This window comes from Orcinus orca, chromosome 2 (assembly GCF_937001465.1).
Source record: "Orcinus orca chromosome 2, mOrcOrc1.1, whole genome shotgun sequence".
Lineage (NCBI taxonomy): Eukaryota > Metazoa > Chordata > Mammalia > Artiodactyla > Delphinidae > Orcinus > Orcinus orca.
The window spans coordinates 23,593,584-23,611,312 of record NC_064560.1 but is presented as its reverse complement, the minus strand read 5'-3'; the positions used below and the strand labels follow the sequence as shown (position 1 = coordinate 23,611,312).

Here is a 17,729-nt window from a genome sequence, read left to right as displayed (position 1 = left end):
GAACCACTAGGCCTCAAAACCCAGACTTCTGGCTTCAGAGCCAAGGTGTCTCCCATCACACTGTTTCGCTGTGACATTGTGTGATGGGGCTGACAGGAACCCCTGCCTGATCTGGGTTTGTGGGGACGCCCTTATTTTGGCGAGCAGGGGCCTCACATCTGGATGTCCTGGGGGCAGTGTCAAGCTCTGGCTTGTTCCCGGCTCCTGTTCCATTTGTTCTGTTCCAGCACGCAGAGTCTTGGCTTCCAACAAAGAGGCTCAGGCCAAGTTTTGACTCGGGGCTCCCCTTATGTCCAAAATGGAGAGAATTCACGGATGCACGTGAGCTTGGATGTCCTAGTTTGAATGTCAGGGGTTTGCCAAGACAATCTGCACTGGATTGACCTAAAACGAACTTCCTTTTCCAGGGGATTGAGCCACGGTGAGTTATTTAAGATCTTCAGATGGTCTGGATGGTCAGGGCAACATCCATTTGGAGGCTCATGGAGGAGGAACGCAAGTAAAACATCTTTTCTCTTGAAGGTGTGTGGAGAATCCTAGCTCGGGAGGGGCTTTAGGGATCCCTTGCTCTAAAATGTGCATTTCACAGATGAGAAAATGAAGAGCCAGGGAAGTGACATGACTTGCTGAAGTCCATAAGAGTGATAATTGGTAAAGACAGGAGAGCCACGTGGGCACCCAGGAGGCTGAGCTTTCTATCCCTCTCTTCTTCTTCCTGAGGCTCATTTTTCCCATTTTTGTGCCTTTGAGAGTCTACCACTGGAAGATTGTTTAATAAAAAGTCAACCCCGTTTTTGGTAGTAAAATCAACCCCAGAGTGTTAGAGTAAAAAAAAAAAAACACCAAAAACAAAAAACCAAACAGCATCTTCACCCTGGTAACCAGCTAAAAGTGACTAGACTAGATCAGCAAGAACCCAAAGGGCAGGGTGGCTAGGAAGTGGCCCCTATGATTCCTGCTGCTTTTGGACAAACAAAATGAACTCTCCATCTCTCTAGACTGTAAATGGCGACTTGCACACAAACCAGATACGCTTTCTTTCATTTCTAAAAGGGAGAGCCGGAGAAGAGATAAGAGGCAAAGCTCCCGGGGCAATGCGAATCCAGCCTTAGCTAACCAGAAGATCTGGCTGACCAGCAGCCACTCCCCATGCGGTCCGATAACAAAGCTTTTACTGTCAGGGGCAAACTTTATAACAGATGATCATTGCTCTGCCCTTCGTTTAATTTTATTTAAAAAAATCTGATTTCACGATGGAGCTGTATTCCTCAAACAGCCTCACGCGGCCTCTGCTGTGTTGTGTGTGCACGCCCAGCCTGAACAGTGCCCTATACTGGTTCTGATATCCCCCGCAACTCACCTCCAGTTTGGGATAATTCTGGCTCAAGATTCAGGCCAGCTGTAGAGGGAGTGCAGTGCCCAGGGAAAGGCATGGTGTGCACCAACGCCCCCTCCAGCAAATATCAAGATCCCTGCACTTTAAAAAAAAAATTTATTGAAGTATAGTTGATTTACAATGTTGTGTTTATTTCTTCTGTATAGCCACCCGATAGAATGAAATCATGACTTTTGCAGCAACGTGGATGGACCTAGAGATTATCATACTAAGCGAAGTAAGTCTGACAGAAAGACAAACACAATATGATATCACTTATGTGTGGAATCTAAAATACTATACAAATGAACATATCTATGAAACAAATCTTTTTTAAAGGCAAAATCGTGTTTAAAAGACCCCGAAGGGAGCTTTGAAGGGGATAAGCTTAACAGAGGCAAGACCCGAAGGGTGTGCTTTCTGGATTGGAGGCGGGGGTGTGGAGCTGGAGGCTATATGTATGAAAGGACCTCAGATAGTGTTTAACACATCAGGCGAACCTTTGTCCCCATTTCCTGTATTCTTGAATCTTCATAATCAAGGAAGTACCATGGGCTTCATAAAAGCCCAGGCCCCCCCAGCTGGAAACAAGGTGACTGGCCCTTTTGCTTTAATTTAGAGATGTGTCCACCATGAACCCAAACTCAAACTCAGCTATTTTCTTTTTGAGACTGATATCGACATGACAGATAAAGTCATGAATTTCCCAGAGACATTTCCTGAAGTCCAGTCTCTTTCGAAATGGTCAACTCTAGGAGAGCCAGCCTAAGGTTTGGCTGGTGAAATTAGATTTGGAAAGATCTGTGTAATGGTGGCCGAATTCCATTCTTCATTGAGTGTCTCTGCTTCTTTAGTCGTTGACACTATCAAGGAAATCGGGAAAGATGTAATGTTTAATCTATAATTACTACTGTCCTTTAATTTTTTATCTGCTGATGTGGGAACTTAAGTCTCTGGTTCAACTGAGGATATGGTGGGTTTGAGCTCATCATCTTCTATGGTCCTAAATACTAATATGAACTGGAAGGAAGGATGGAGATGGGGTGTTGCTAGGTTGCTTGGGACTGGGAAAAGCAAGTCATCAGAGAAGGAGTCAGTTCTTCTCCATTTAGATTTGGGGCATGTTGCTTTAGTGGCCAGGTCTGCCATAAAATAACACTGAATTTACTTTCTAACCTGGGATGCATAGACATTTGACCAAATGGGGCAATGAGTTAGGTGCCGGTGGATAACTTATCGCTAAATTAAAAGTGAAATAGTGCCTGTCTTGCGACTTGAATGAACCGACTTGATTCTTCTTTGAGTCTCTGGATTATGAAAACAACTTGTTGGGAAATGAAGCCAAACCAAATATACACTTCGACATCCAGATGTTTGATCACCTGTTTATTTCCAATGTACGAGAAAAACAAAACTATTTCAGCGCTGCTTAAAAATAGACTGGAAAGTAAATCATTTAGCCCTTTGAAGCCTTGGGTTTATTTATTTGTTTATCTATGTATTTGATTTTCTTCCAAAGAAATGGAATTAAATGGTTGTTTTGGCTGTAAATAGACTCAGACTAAAACAAAATCACAGCACCTGAGGTCAATATTCTTCCTGAGCAGGGATAATCACTACTGAGTGTGAAATTGCCACGTCTGAAATTACTGATGAAAAAAAAGCATGTTGGTAGAAGACTACACTTGAGACTCTTCAATCCTATGTCCTTCTTAAAAGCTTTGGGATGAGAGTTCATTTACATGGAGAAAAGTCCTTTAGTGAGACACTCAAAATAGCAAACATCAATTAGAGGCTGTGCTCCTAGGATGTCTTTCATCTTCAGACCTGGGAGTGCTCTACAAACACTCATTAATCCTTCCCAACGCTGCTGCCAGCCAGGTCCAAGCATCTTCCTTCCCAGCGAGAAGAATGTGATGGTTTCAGGGGAAACATTTCTTTTCCCCAAACCTTTCGCCTTTGGGTGGGGTGTGGTCATCGTTTCAAGTGTACAATTCCCAAACCAGAATATCCGAAATGGATCTAGACATTTTAACAAAATGAATTCAGATTGAGCCAGAATTCCTTAGCGTAATAAAAATGGGTGAGGGACTTCCCTGGCAGTCCAACGGTTGAGACTTTGTGCTTCCACTGCAGGGGCACTGGTTTGATCCCTGGTTGGGGAACTGAGATCCCGCATGCCACGCGGTGCGGTCAATAAATAACTAAACAAACAAACAAACTTCTATACACGATGGAGATTTAAATTTAAAAAAACAACAACCTGATGAGCGGGAACCTTCAAAGAGTTTGTACCCTCAAATAGCACCAACCTTTCTCAGTGAGATACGCTGTATTTTCTAAGACATATACAGTTTTCCACTGAGTGAATTTCTTTCATGGCCTGTTTTCTGTTAATTATATACACCCTGCCTGGATACCTAATGGAAAGACGCACATTTGGCTTTATTTTGGCAAAGACATTAGTGAGTTTGGAATCCAACCTCTGGAAGCGTTGGCATCCGCACGATGAGGGCAAACGTCTCCATAGTAACGCCTTCCTTCCGTCACAGGGTTGCATACGGCTTCTGCTAATGTACCTTGATGACAGTCTGGTGGGTCAGGCCCGGGTTTACGCCTCTCCCAATTAGAACTTCCTCTTGGTTCTCACCTTTGGAAGAAAGAAGGTGTCCATCCAAATTGTCCACTCAGAGTGGACCGGCATCAGCCACTGAGGGCAGAATTTCCCAGTGACTGGCTGAAGCTTTGAGAAATGGGATCATCTAGAGGTCAGAAGGAGCCACAGGCAGAAAGAAGGAACTGGATTTCCTTATTTTGACGAATGGTACCGTGAGCCACCCTGCCACCCAAACCAGAAGCCTGGCAGCCGTCCACGATTCGTCCTCATTCACCTCTAATTGGTCATAAAACGCTGTTGCTATTACCTGAAGATAGCTCTTCATGGCACTTGTTCAAACCCTCCTCATTTTGTTTTTGTAGCCTGGATTTTTCCAACAGCATCCTGACAAGTCTCCCTGTCTCTCATCTGCGTCCACTTTGGTTATCTCCAAATTGCTGCCACCGTGAGCTTTCTACAGAGCAAATATGAGTATGGTCCTCCCCTGTTAAACTTTTACCAGGTCCCCATTGTCTCCACGATAGCATCCTCACTTCACAGGATGCCGTGGCAAAGGACGTTATCTGGTCTGGGCTAATGGGCTCAGCCCCGAGGGTCACCACTCAGCCTGTGCGCCGTGTTTCAGCTCTTCAAGCTGCCTGTCATTGTCTTTGATGGCTCTGCTGACCCCTTTGCTTGATTCAGGTGTCCTCTCATCCAGAAAACCTTCCCTACAACTCCTCCCTCCACCCAGATCTGGATGGAGACTCTTTTTACGGGCTCCAGCAGCACCTTATGTTTACCTGTGTCAAAGCGTTTATCAAGCCCAGTGATCGCGTCTTTGCCTTCCCCATTAGACTGTGACCTCTTTGAGGGCAAAGAATATCTTTCCTCCCTAAAGCCCCACATAGATCAAGGAATAGAAGAGCGCTGCATGAAAGCTTGCAAAAGGAGTGAATGAAGAGTTTAGGATTCTACTTCATAGTTTGCCGAAAAACATTCAGAAATCATCTCTGTTTTTGCACTTTTCTGAATTTGTTTAATTTTTTTCTTCTATAAATCTTTTTTAAAAAAATTAAAAAAAATTTTTATTTTATATTGGAGTAGAGTTGATTAGCAATGTTGAGTTAGTTTCAGGTGTCCAGCAAAGTGATTCAGTTATATCTATACATGTATCTATTCTTTTCCAAATTCTTTTCCCGTTTAGGTTATTACAGAATATTGAGCAGAGTTCCCTGTGCTATACAGTAGGACCTTGTTATCTATTTTAAATATGGCAGTGTGTACATGTCAATCCCAAAGTCCCGATCTATCCCTCCCCTGCACCCCTCCTCCCTGGTAACCATAAGTCCGTTCTCTACATCTGTGAGCCTGTTTCAGAAATTATTCTAATGTCATATTTTGTAAGTGATATTTTGACACATATATTGGTGTAGAGTGTAGCATTTCTTTCTTTTTTTTTTTTAAAGATTTTTTTTTGATGTGGACCATTTTTAAAGTCTTTATTGAATTTGTCACAATATTGCTTCTATTTTTATATTTTGGTTTTTTGGCCGTGAGGCATGTGGGATCTTAGCTCCCTGACCAGGGGTTGAACCTGCACCCCTGGCGTTGGAAGGCAAAGTCTTAACCACTGGGCCGCCAGGGAAGTCCCGAGCGTAACATTTCTAAACGCATTTCTATCAGCTGTTTTGTTGGGTGGCACAGCTTCTGACTGTGGGACTGCGAAAGAGCAAAGCTTTATTTCTACCTTGAATTGGTATCCACAGAAGTTGGAGAAGAGAAAAACGACTTAAAAAGGATCCGCAAGACTTTCCTTGGAAACTCCAAAAAAGAAAAAAACATCCTGCATTGCATTTGGGATCAGCATGATTTGAATGGACTCCTTCATTTCGGTTGAAATGATTCTCCTGCTGTCCCTTCTCTGCATGCTGTGTGCCTGGTTTATATTGCCAACATCTCAGAAAGAACTCATCCGAATCCATCTCCACTTGACTCTTTTCCTCCTCTGGGTAATAGGCAGAGAAATGGGCTCTCTTTTCTTTCCTAGGGGCTGTGCCACAGATGAAAACACTCCCTTCAGCCCAGGTCCCACTGTTAGTCCCTGCTCTTGGTAATATTTTTGTGGTTACTTACTGAGATTTTTAAATAGTGAAAAGGTCTCCAGAGGCAAATGCTATTAGGAAGCCAATGAAAGTTATTAACTCATCGCATGAAAAACATGCTTTTTAATGGAGACGATGTGTTTGGATGGTATTTGCATGCTGTTTGAGGTTGTTCTGGATGTAGTGGCGAGCTTCCCGTTCCAGATCACCCTTTGCCCTCCTGCCTTTCAGCTGGCTCTGGCCTCTGGGCCGCCGGTACTGTTCGCACGCAGATTGCTTTTCTCTGCAGTGCTCTGCAGTAAGAACATTTACTAAGAGGGTAGTTCAAGCATCACTTGCTCATGTTTCCACAGGCATGAGACCAGCTGGGTCACATGTACAGAAAATTTGCATTTTTCTATGCCGCATCTTTCCACCCAAGGCTTTAAAACAAAGCTGAGGGGCAGCTAACAGTTTCGCTCTCAAAGTTCCTGCCAGTGAGAGACTACTTGGATGAAGGTGGAGCTAAGATTCCCAAAGAAAATCTTCAGGAAAATTCCATTTTGCTCCTAGGTTCTTTGCTACCGTGAAATCCAGATACCCAAAAAAGCGCTACACTTCAAGAAGGGAAGACAACATCTCATCTCGTTTTTGTTTTTCTGTACGTGCTGCCTAACATATGTGTGAGCAGGTGAAGGTGAGGTTTAGTCTATTGCCCCATCTACACAGACCAACGCAGGGAACATTGGAAGTTGATTCAGATTAATTACCAATATATGGCTCTATTGTGTTTCAGTCTGTGTCTTAGTTATTTAAGCTGTTTTAGTGATTGAATCAAATGAGCCCGTGTGATAGGATTGTTTGATCGCTGGTCAGTCTGGAAATTGTCAATTTTGCAGTGCATTAGGGAGACATGCAGATATTTATAGGAGCTGTGCTAAGAGACAAACCAAATCGAAACAATATTTCAGAAAAGGAGGTTGGGTATTGCAAAACAATTTTTCACAAGATCCATTGAGGAATGTTATATACCAATTAAAAAAAAACTGCTTTAAAGTGGACACAGAACCAAACATAAATATTTATTTGCCTAAAATGCAAACTCTCTTCTATATTAAACAAGAGAGAGGCTATGAGGTTTTCCAAGGAGCCAAAGAAGAAACATGCATAAGAGTCTGAGTTTTTATATCATGGAAGACATTAGAGTTTATTCTATTTGATTTGGGATTTTGGTATAATAGTCTTGCTAAAACTTCCTATTTCTTATGCTTTCTTATAATAAGGCTGGCACTACAGATATAAAAGGAAAGAAACTAACTACCTGGAACTCAAAGAAATCTACTCTACCTCCTAGCTTCCATTTTCTGAATATTGTAATATTTCAGACAAATTTATTGTATTTTTAAAGTTTCAGCTAATTGCCTCAATTTCTTTAGCTTATAGGTACAGGGAAAAAATAGCTAGGTGATGACTGAATAATATATTTGTTACATAAGTCAAAGAATAGAGTCATTTTTGGGGGGAAAAATGATTGTTTTCAAATCCCACCCTCAATGACTTCTCTAAGATTTTCTCCTTCAAATCATTAACAGTCCCCACTCCTAGGACCACAAGGACCCAAGCTTGAAAAACATAGCTCTAGAGTCCTGAGCTGATGCTGGTGTCCTGTAATCTCTGTAGAGTCCTTTCGTCAGAGCAAGCACACCTGAAAGCTGCCCAGTTTATGAATGACAGTCGGCTCTTTTTTTTTTTTTTTTTTTTTGTGGTACGCGGGCCTCCTATTGCCGCGGCCTGTCCCGCCGCGGAGCACAGGCTCGGGACGCGCAGGCTCCGGACGCGCAGGCTCAGCGGCCATGGCTCACGGGCCCAGCCGCCCCGCGGCACGTGGTATCCTCCCCGACCGGGTCACAAACCCGTGCCCCCCGCATCGGCAGGCGGACTCTCAACCACTGCGCCACCAGGGAAGCCCTGGCTCTTTGGGTTGGCAAAATTCTATGGGAATACAGAGCAGGGAGAGCCCGAGAGAAAAGCAGCATCTGTGCTCCCGTGTGGGCAAGAGAAAGTGAATTAACCGGGGGAAACCATCCAAGGCAAACTGACAGAAACTTGACATTGAGCTGTCACTTCCCAGCCTGGGAAGTGACCTAGGAGTATTGCTGGAATCACCAGAGTAATCAATCCACAAGATACTTACTGAGTAACCAGGAGATGTTCAGGTGTTGAGACTTTCCAGGCTCCACTGGAAGAGTCTTGAGAACAAAATAGATACCACGGTCCACATTCTTTTTCTTGAAAACTTGGTATGATTCCAGTTCTCCTAAAATTAAAGAAGGTCCAGAGATGGACAAATACAAATATGGAGATGTAATTTCAGTTATAGTTGCCCCACTAATCATGGGGATATATTGTTGGCGTTTGGGACATCAACACTACAGCATTTCAGTTGTGTTTGGGATAGCTCTGATGTGATCGTGCAGATATATTGCTATTTTATCTTTTAACAGATGAATGGGGAAGTATATTGTCATTTAAAAGGAATATAGAACTAGTAAGGTCAGAATTAGGGTCAAATTATGAATCACTCGTCTGTCCCTCTTACTCGTTCTGCTAACTTCTTTCAGGTACGTGTTAGGTGCTCCATATATGCTGGTCAAGTAAATTAATGAATGAGCCATGTTGGTAAAAAAGATTTTGCTTGAACATGATATTTACCTGAAAATATTAGAAAATGACAACATTGGAAAGGAGCTATAGAAAGAAAAAGCAGAAAATGGCAGAAATATATGTAAGGTGTGTGTCCAAGAAACCGAACATTTTAAAATAAAAGCATTCCTATTAAGTCTAAGTTCAGAGGAATGTGCAGATTGTATAATGGCGAGTTCTGGAAGATACCCAAGAACAGACAGTGTAGACGTGTGGGCAATTTGCTAGCTTTTCTCCAAGTTTTTCCTAGAGGAGTTGGGATTTTAGGAGCTTCTTGAATAAACATCCAGTTCACCTTATTTTCACTTCTGATCTATTGACTGATTTCCAAGAACCGGGTCAGGATGTCCTGATGTCGACTTTTCTCCTTGGATACACACGTTTCTCTTCCGTCACTGGGCTCTCTTCTGTTGGTCAGATGGAAGTTCTCCTTTTTCACTCGAATCACGTAGCTTGGATTTCCGCTCTCCTCGTGCTGTATCCTGTTCTGTTTTCACCCTGTGATGACCAGCCTTTTATTGCTCAGATTTCACGTGCGCTAAAACGTAGTAATAACAACACTTGAAATTTACATGGTACCCTATCTCAGAGGAGATCGAGGTATTTTGACAGACAGTATCTTGCTACTCTTCCATACATCATTGCAGGGTAAATAGGACACAGCTCTCACGATCCCTATTTTACACATGAGGAAAGGGAAGCTCAAGGAAATGAAATGATAGGCTTCTTTTCACGAGCTGGTGGAGGGAGTTATGGGTATTCTCTGTTCAATCGTTAGGCTCTTTCTAGACGGATAGTCTGTTTTTGGGTAAAGCTATGGAGAGGGACAGGAACAGAGTTTGTTTTGCCTTTTTTCCCCCCATTAGATTTATACTAAATGTTTTCTAGTAGTTGGCTTATTGCCTTAGGTGGTGTTTATTTTTCAGCAGAGTTGTTTATAGTCTGGGCTTGGGCTTGAATGCTGTTGAGACTTGAGTAAGTCACATGTTGGAAGAGACTGAATAGTGCAGGCTTCTTCTGGATTTGGGCGATCTCTGAGAAAAGAGCAATGCTTAATTAGAGAGTGATTCAATCCAGAGGCAGAGATGAATGGGATCGTGTCCTATGGTTTCTTGAATCTTCATGCTTCTTGCATTGATAGTAGCACTTCGGGTGGGGGGTGGGGGTAGTGGATTTCCCTAGGTAAATACCCACATGGCTGAGATATTTAATGGAAAACTGTGTTCCTGGGATTTCGGATGGCAGTAGGCTCTAGCTTATCAAACCACTAGCTTGTTTGCTATGGCTGCTAAATTATAGTTTTGGAGAAATTCAGAACCTTCTTTGCCTGAGGACTTTTAAAACAGTGCTCAAAGTTGAAGGAGCTTTATCTTGAAGTGTTTTATTGGCCGTTCTGAAACTCCCTTGTGCAAGAATGATGAAGCCCAGGTATGTGTGTGCAGCACAGGGTGTGGTCTCCATACAGTTGCCAAGTGAGACTAGCTTTTTTTTTTTTTTTAAGTTTTGTTGAGACGGGCAATCTCGATATGGAATTTTTTCCAGGCTGATCTACAATGTACTACCTCAATAATTTTGTAGGTTCTTGGGGCTGTGTGGCTTCGCTTGGGTTGTGTAGACCCCACAAGACCTTCAGACTGAGTCTTCTTTTCAAGTTAACAGGGCATAATGGTGCACCCCCAAGATGTCTGTGGGGATGGTACTCACTGCTTGCCGTTCCTACCACGAAGCTGAATTTTCCAAACCTTGCACGAGCTGTTTGGAGGTTGCTGCTACAAATCTGAGTTTCTTTCAAATGGATTTCAGATAGCTGGATTGGTGATTGAATAACAGATAACATGTGAACTCAAGCTGGGGAGAGAGTGAAGGTATTAAGTTGGCGCTATGGCCAGCTGTGTAAGGCTATCAAAAAATGAAAAAAGATATAGAGTGGATAAACAACAAGGTCCTACTCTATAGCACATATTCGATAACGTGTGATAAAGCAGAATGGAAAAGAATATGAAAAAAATGTATATGTATACGTATAACTGAATCACTTTGCTGTACCTCAGAAATTAGCACAACATTGTCAATCAACTATACTTCAATAAAATAAATTTTAAAAAGTAGATGAATTTTAAAAAATGGAAAAAGCACAGTGGCTCTGCTCCTGTCTTTGGCAAGCTGCCTGGGTTCCAAGGCCAGAGTTTCTTCTTTCATAAAATGAGGATCCCTGTCTTAGTTATTGAGTAGGAATGTGAGGATGGAGTGCATGTGAAAGTTCTTTGTAAACTGGTAATGCTCTCTGGAAATCCTGGAAGATATTGGTAAGGCAGGGGTAAAGATACCCAATTTGTAGGATTGTCTCCAAGACTAAGAGAGATGACTTATGTAAGGCTCCCAGCACATTGCTTTACACACGGCAATAAACAAAACGTAGTTCTCCTCCCCGTGCCTCCACTTGTTTCCTACCCAAGACTCTGATGTCATTCTCCTTGTTCTCATTTCCCCCACCTTCTGACCCATGAGAGAAGTTAGAATTTGTGGAACCCTGTCTTGGGTTGTTCCCTGTGTGGGTCCACTTCTTTGGTTGCCACATTGGATTAGGCCTTGGCTCTCCACGATCTTCGTACCTACGTTCCCCTGCCCCTGACTCTCCCGTCCTAGAGTTTCCTGATCAGACACCGACCTCTTCTTGTGGTTCTCCCCCAGAACTCACTGCTGGGATCATTCACTCTCCTATGATCCCATACAGAGGTTTTAGAACTCTCTACTTAGCCCGTTAAAAATTCCTGCCCAATTTTATTTAGGTCTCCTTTTATATTGCAAAAGCCAGGATGGCAGGGACCATATTTATTTATTTTTGAACACCACACAGCATCATCCTCTGGCGTGCAGTAGGCACACAGTGAAAGCGAATGAGTAAGTGCAGGAGTGACTGAAACTGACATGTATCTACTGCTTCTCTGCAGGTAGATACCACTTTCCAGGATGTTCTGCTAAAACCAGTTGTACACTTGATTTATGTTTTTCAGTAAATCGATCAACAGCTAAGCAAGGGTCCGATGACAGTGATCTCTTGAAACAGTAATATTCTGGTCACCTGCCATGTTGAATGTTGTCCTATAACTTCTAGTCCCATGACTCACTCTGACTGTCGCTGCAGTGCCAAAACAGTGAGTCTATGTGATTTCACGAGTTGAAAAATAATTAGTCCATTCGACTGACTCAGGTGAGTCAAGCTAGTTGTCCGGAGGTAGGAAGATGAAGCCAACTGGTTGATTGCGTTTTCCATGTTTGAGCTGGCTTTTTTCTATCACTGCAGAGGCTCTGTGAAGTCACCATGTGACTTCAAGTGGCATCGGAAAGGCTAACCCTGGCTGGCAGTCAAGAGGTGGGATTAGCACGAAGCTTCGAGGACAAGTGAATTTCACATCCAACTCAGTCCCTGTGTGGCCTTGGGCAAGTTACGCAAATTTCCCTGTCAGCTATTTCCTGAAATGAAAAAGGGAACTAGTGGATGGGATAGCAGCAGAAATTCTGAGAATCCGTGCCCCAGTGTGGGTATAACGTGTACCTGTCACTCAGGGAGACAGTAAAATACTTTGAAATGCTCGAGTGCTGTGGGAGTGAACAGTCTTCTGTTCATTACATCTTTTCTCTTGGATGTGCTTTTGCTTCTTCCTTCCCAGCCGTCTTTTCCACTGGGTTCCTGCACCACTGAGATTGTAATGCATTTAGATATATATTTTATTGGAAAGATAATAGATGCAACAGAGTGGAATTAGGCCTTTATTAAAAAAAAAAAAACTAAAGAAAAGTCATGACTTGAAAGCTCCCCCTCTGTCTTTTTGAGAAATAATCGATATGCATCAGTGTTTAAGGCATACAGCTTGATGGTTTGATTTACGTGTATTGTGAAACGATGACCACAGCTGGTTCAGCTAACATCCGTCTTCTCATAGAGATACAATAAGAAGAAAAGAAAGAAGAAAAGAAACAAGGAAAAAAGATTTCCCTTGTCGTGAGAATTGTTAGGATTTACTCTCTTAATGACTTTGGTGTGTATCATACAGCAGTGTTAGCTGAAGTCATCAGGTACGTAACAGCCCTAGTACTTATTATCTTGTAACTGGAAGTATGTACCTTGGGCCAATTCCTTCTTCCTCCACCCTCGCCTCTGGTAACCACAGGTCTGATCTCTTTTTCTATGAGTTTTTTTGTTTTTGTTTGCTTGTTTTTTAGATTCCACATATAAGTGAGATCGTACAGTATTTGTCTGTATGACTTATTTCACTTAGCCTAGTGCCTTGAAGGTCCCAAAATGGTAGAGTTTCGTGGGTTTTGTTAATGGCTGAATACTAATCCATTATCTGTCTATCTATCTATCTATCTATCTATCTATCTATCTATCTATCTATCTCACAACTGCTTTATCCATTAATCCAGTGATGGACTCTTAGGTTGTTTTCATGTCGTGATTATTGTAAATAGCTATGAATATAAGGGTGCAGATATCTTTTTGAGTTAGTGTTTTAATTTCCTTTGGACATATTTCCAGAAGTGGAATTGCTGGATCATATGGTAATCCTATTTTTAATGTTTTGAGGATCTTCCATATTGTATTGAAAGCTTTTATTTTCAAATATGCCACCGTTATAACAAGGGCATCAGGACACTGTGCACGTAAAACATAGTTTCACATAATCTTATTGCTGATAAAAAGCCCGTTTTGAATGTCCAGATATTTACTTAATAAACCAATGTTCACAGATGACTGTCATTTAAAAGTTCATACTTAGGAGATAGACTGGGGAGGAAAAGAAGGAAGGGAAGCAGAAATTAAGATAAAACAAAGCTCTGGTTCTTTGGAGACTTGGGCTCTGGGCTTCTGTTTCTGAGAATAAGTCACTTTGGGGCTTCCCTCCAGCTTTCTTTTTCCCCCCTCTTCCTTTTTCCCTTCCATTCTGTTTCATCTCTTCTGTTTCATTCTACTCCTGCTCTCTTTTCTCTTCCCTCCTCTTGGGGGTAATCGGAGAGGGAGGATGTGGTCAGAATTGATGAGGTGAGAACCATTCCAGTTCCCTTTTTCCTTCACCTCAAACCCTTCACAGATGTGCAGCTTAATCAGATCATCACTGCCCAGACCACGAATGGAAACTCCAGAAACCTCAGCCTAGGGATAGCAGGCCACAACCACACTCTCAGTGGCAGAATCATTCTAGAAAGCGTTCTGACCATGCATGTTGGTCACACTGGTTAGAAACTCATCTACATGGTGATGAAGAAGTTACCGCGAGAATTTGCAAGTGTTTTCGGATCACATCAGCGTGTGAGTGAACCGTCCTGATTTGATAGGGGAGCAGTCCTCAGAGGCCAGCATCTTTGCATGTGGTTGATTCCTTATCGCTGACCTTCACTCCTGTCCCTCCAGGCAGAGTGCTGTTGTTTGTGTGATGTGTTCCAGGGGGCAGTTATATGCTGGAACGTGCATTCGTCTTATACATAACGGATATTCTGTAGCTCATCATAACTTGGGTGTTATCTTAGATCTTATAAGCTTGAAGAAGATGATTATTAATATTATTGCATCCAATTCTATCGTTAACTAAAAGACAAGAAGATGACAAGGATAGGAAGCTGTGAGATGCTAGCCGTGTAATATACTAGATTGTGATTGAATTTGGCTCCATCTTCACCTCTTTTGCTCCATGGAAATTTATACTGGTTTCCAAGCGCAGGAGTTTTTTTTTCTAGAGGCACTTAAAAATTTTTTTAATTGAAATATAGTTGATTTACAATGTTGTGTTAGTTGCAGGTGTACAGCAAAGTGATTCAGTTATATTATATATATATATATATATATATAAATATTTTTAAGGTTCTTTTCCATTATAGGCTATTACAAAGTATTGAGTATAGTTCCTTGTGCTATACAGTATGTCCTTGTTGGTTATCTATTTTATTTATTTATTTTTTATTGAAGTATAGTTGATTTATAATGTTGTGCCACTGGTTATCTATTTTATATATAGTTGTATATATATTTTAATCCCAAAAGGAGTTTAAACATTTTTTTTATTGAATGAAAAATTCTTTAAATTCTATAGTGCTTTACAATTTTCAAAAGTTTCACACACATGATTTCATATAATTCCATAATAACCCTTTTTAACCCTTTTTAAAATCCCCTCTCCCTAGCTTGCCCTTCCCCTCTTCCCTCTCTCCCCTGGTGACCACTTTGTTTGTTCTCTGTATCTGTGAGTCTGCCAAGCTTAGGAGCTTTCACACTCATTTCCAAGAGGGAACACTGTTTCCAATGTCACCATTTCTAAAATCAAGACATCGGTATCATAAACTTCCTCACAGAAGCTCAGCTGTTGGAACATTCCTTTTGGTATTGGCTGATTCGGGCATCGAAAATGTGTGGATCTGGCTCAGAGAACGGAAGTGTAATTCGTTTCTGGAGATGTCGCAGGTGATGGAGAAACAATCTCTTCCAGGGATGTTCTTTAGAGAGACTTGCCTTTTGTCCCGTAAGGCAATCGAGTTTGACGGTAAGGCTCCTAATTTTGTAAGATGAGGAGTTTGCAATAGATCAGATTCTTTCCAACTGTGGTTAGTGAATTCAGTGCAAGGCAGCCAGCATTAAAGTACTGGAATCACATAGAATACAAAATATCAGAACATATTGTGTTTTCGTAATCTTTCTTGAAAATTTTTTCAGTCACATGTATACCTATATGCGTGTATGGGGTTGACATAACTTTCTTACTCTGGAAGAAGGTTGCAGCCACTTCAATAGATGATGGATTTATTCTTACTCAGATCACTGGGGCCATGATGAAGATAATTTCAGTTAGAGGACGACACTTTGTCTTTGATTTATTTAGTACAATTTGTTCCCTTCTGCAGGAGGAAAGAGGCAGCATTTTAAAATAAATTTCTTTCTTTTTTTCCAAAAAAAAGCATGCTTATTTTAGAAACCATAGAGAATATAGATAAGCACAAAGGAAAATAAATTGAAATTTGTTCTCACTACCTAGAGATAACTACTCAATATTTTGAAGTATGTACATTTTCAATTTTTAGGATAAGTGTGTAAGTGGGCAGGATGTGTGTGTATGTGCTAAATGGGATTGTTACTACATAAAATTTTGTAACTTGGTCTTTTCAAATAACCATAGCCAGATATTTTGTGTGTATTAACTGTTTTTGTAAAATACCATTAAAATGGAAGAATTGGGGCTTCCCTGGTGGCGCAGTGGTTGAGAGTCCGCCTGCCGATGCAGGGGACACGGGTTCGTGCCCTGGTCTGGGAAGATCCCACGTGCTGCGGAGCGGCTGGGCCCGTGAGCCATGGCCGCTGAGCCTGTGCATCCGGAGCCTGTGCTCCGCAACAGGAGAGGCCATAACAGAGAGGCCTGCATACCGCAAAAAAAAAAAAAAAAAAAAAAGGCAGAATTGCATTCAATTTAAGCACTTTAAAAAATCAGATTGACAAGTGGAGAGATGAAGGTTGGATTGTGAAAGCCAGCATCAACCATCATGGAACCGGGGATTTGGGAACAAAAAAGTTAAGACAGGTCTAAAGAGGAAGGAGAGCAGTGACATGGGTGCTCTCAGTGAAGGGGAAATGCATTGGGAAAATGAAAACTCGAGACAGTCATTGGATGGAAAGAAAGAACTCTTATGTCAAAATTTGATGTGGAAGAACCCAGGGGTGTCAAGAAGTGCTAAGAAATTGATTTTCATTCAGGCTGGACCCCAAGTGGACTCTTGGATATTAACAATTTACTTCAAATGGGGTAAAAAGTTGTACTGTTTCTTGAGAACTTTACTAGGTTATTCACTACACGTCCATGTCCCACAGGGGTTTATCATTTTTCAAAGCTCCTTTCCATAAACGGCCTCCTCTAATGAGAGCCCTGTCTGGAGAAGTAGGGTCGCCACTGTTGTCTCTATTTTATAGATGAGGAGACAGATTGGTGGGATTAAGTGGTTCGAGGATTAAGGTCCTAGCTGTTGGGAGGGCAGCCTTGAGCATGGAGGCCTTTCACCCCCACTAGGTCACGTGAGAAGGGGCCTTGGGTCTGAACACTTGCTTACTGAGAGATGTGGGGTCCTCACAGCCGGTGCTGGACTTGCCACCTTGTGTGGGGATATCTTTCCCTGTTTCAGATTCCACGTGAGCTCCGTTGTTCTGCTTTGGCGTGTGCATCACAAGGCATCCGTCCAACCCCACCGCTACGTCTTTCCCCTGGGAGGAGGGGATGGAGTCCTTCTGCAGCAGCACAAGAAGGGAGGGACCCGTGGCCATGGAGAGCTGATCCCACTCCTGACCTTGATTCTGCCTCTTCTCCACGTGGAAGTGTGGCTCCATCCTGTGCCTGGTGCCTTTTCCTTGGTAACTCTGATACCAGATGCCGTGAACGGAAGTGCTCTGACTGCTAATCCCCGTAATAGGCAGCAGGTGCACGTGCTTGACCACAGTGGTGCTGCTGAAGTAACTGAACCTAGAACCCATGGCGTCTGGTTCCTGGAGTCGTTTCCTTCATCTGGCACCATTAGACTCATTTTCACCCTCATCTGTGACCGTCACGTGGGTCTGTATTATTAGGTTTGACCCCTAGTGGGGAACAAAGGGGGTAAAGTTGGATGAGACCACAACTTCTTATTTCTAGGCGCGTCTAATCCCAGACAAAGAGATGTTGTGATTATGCAGAGAATGCCCGTGAAGGGATTCTTAGACAGCTTTTCAAACTGAGTGGAGGGCAACTAAAACATGAATGAAATTGCCTGATGAAACTATGGAGTCTGTCTGCTTGTAGGTTGAAACATCCTTATACTGATGAGTGCTGAATCACTCCCACTGGGAGATTCAGGCTGGATGTATCTTCTAGAGACTGTCACTTTCTAAAGAAGAGAGGGTGTTTCCACCATGACAGTTTCAGTCCCATGAGTAGACTCTTCCACCCGTATAAGGACCTTC

At 42.4% G+C, this 17,729-nt stretch overlaps 1 long non-coding RNA gene across 1 annotated transcript in view; it reads left to right on the top strand.

Moving 5' to 3' along the window:
* The first annotated feature begins 256 nt into the window (after positions 1-256).
* The window catches only part of LOC117197386 (uncharacterized), a 32,738-nt gene continuing 15,265 nt past the window's right edge, over positions 257-17,729 (top strand). The window contains exons 1-2 of the long non-coding RNA XR_004477970.2: positions 257-421; positions 1,543-1,613. This is a non-coding gene — a long non-coding RNA (uncharacterized LOC117197386). The remainder of the gene's footprint in view (positions 422-1,542; positions 1,614-17,729) is intronic.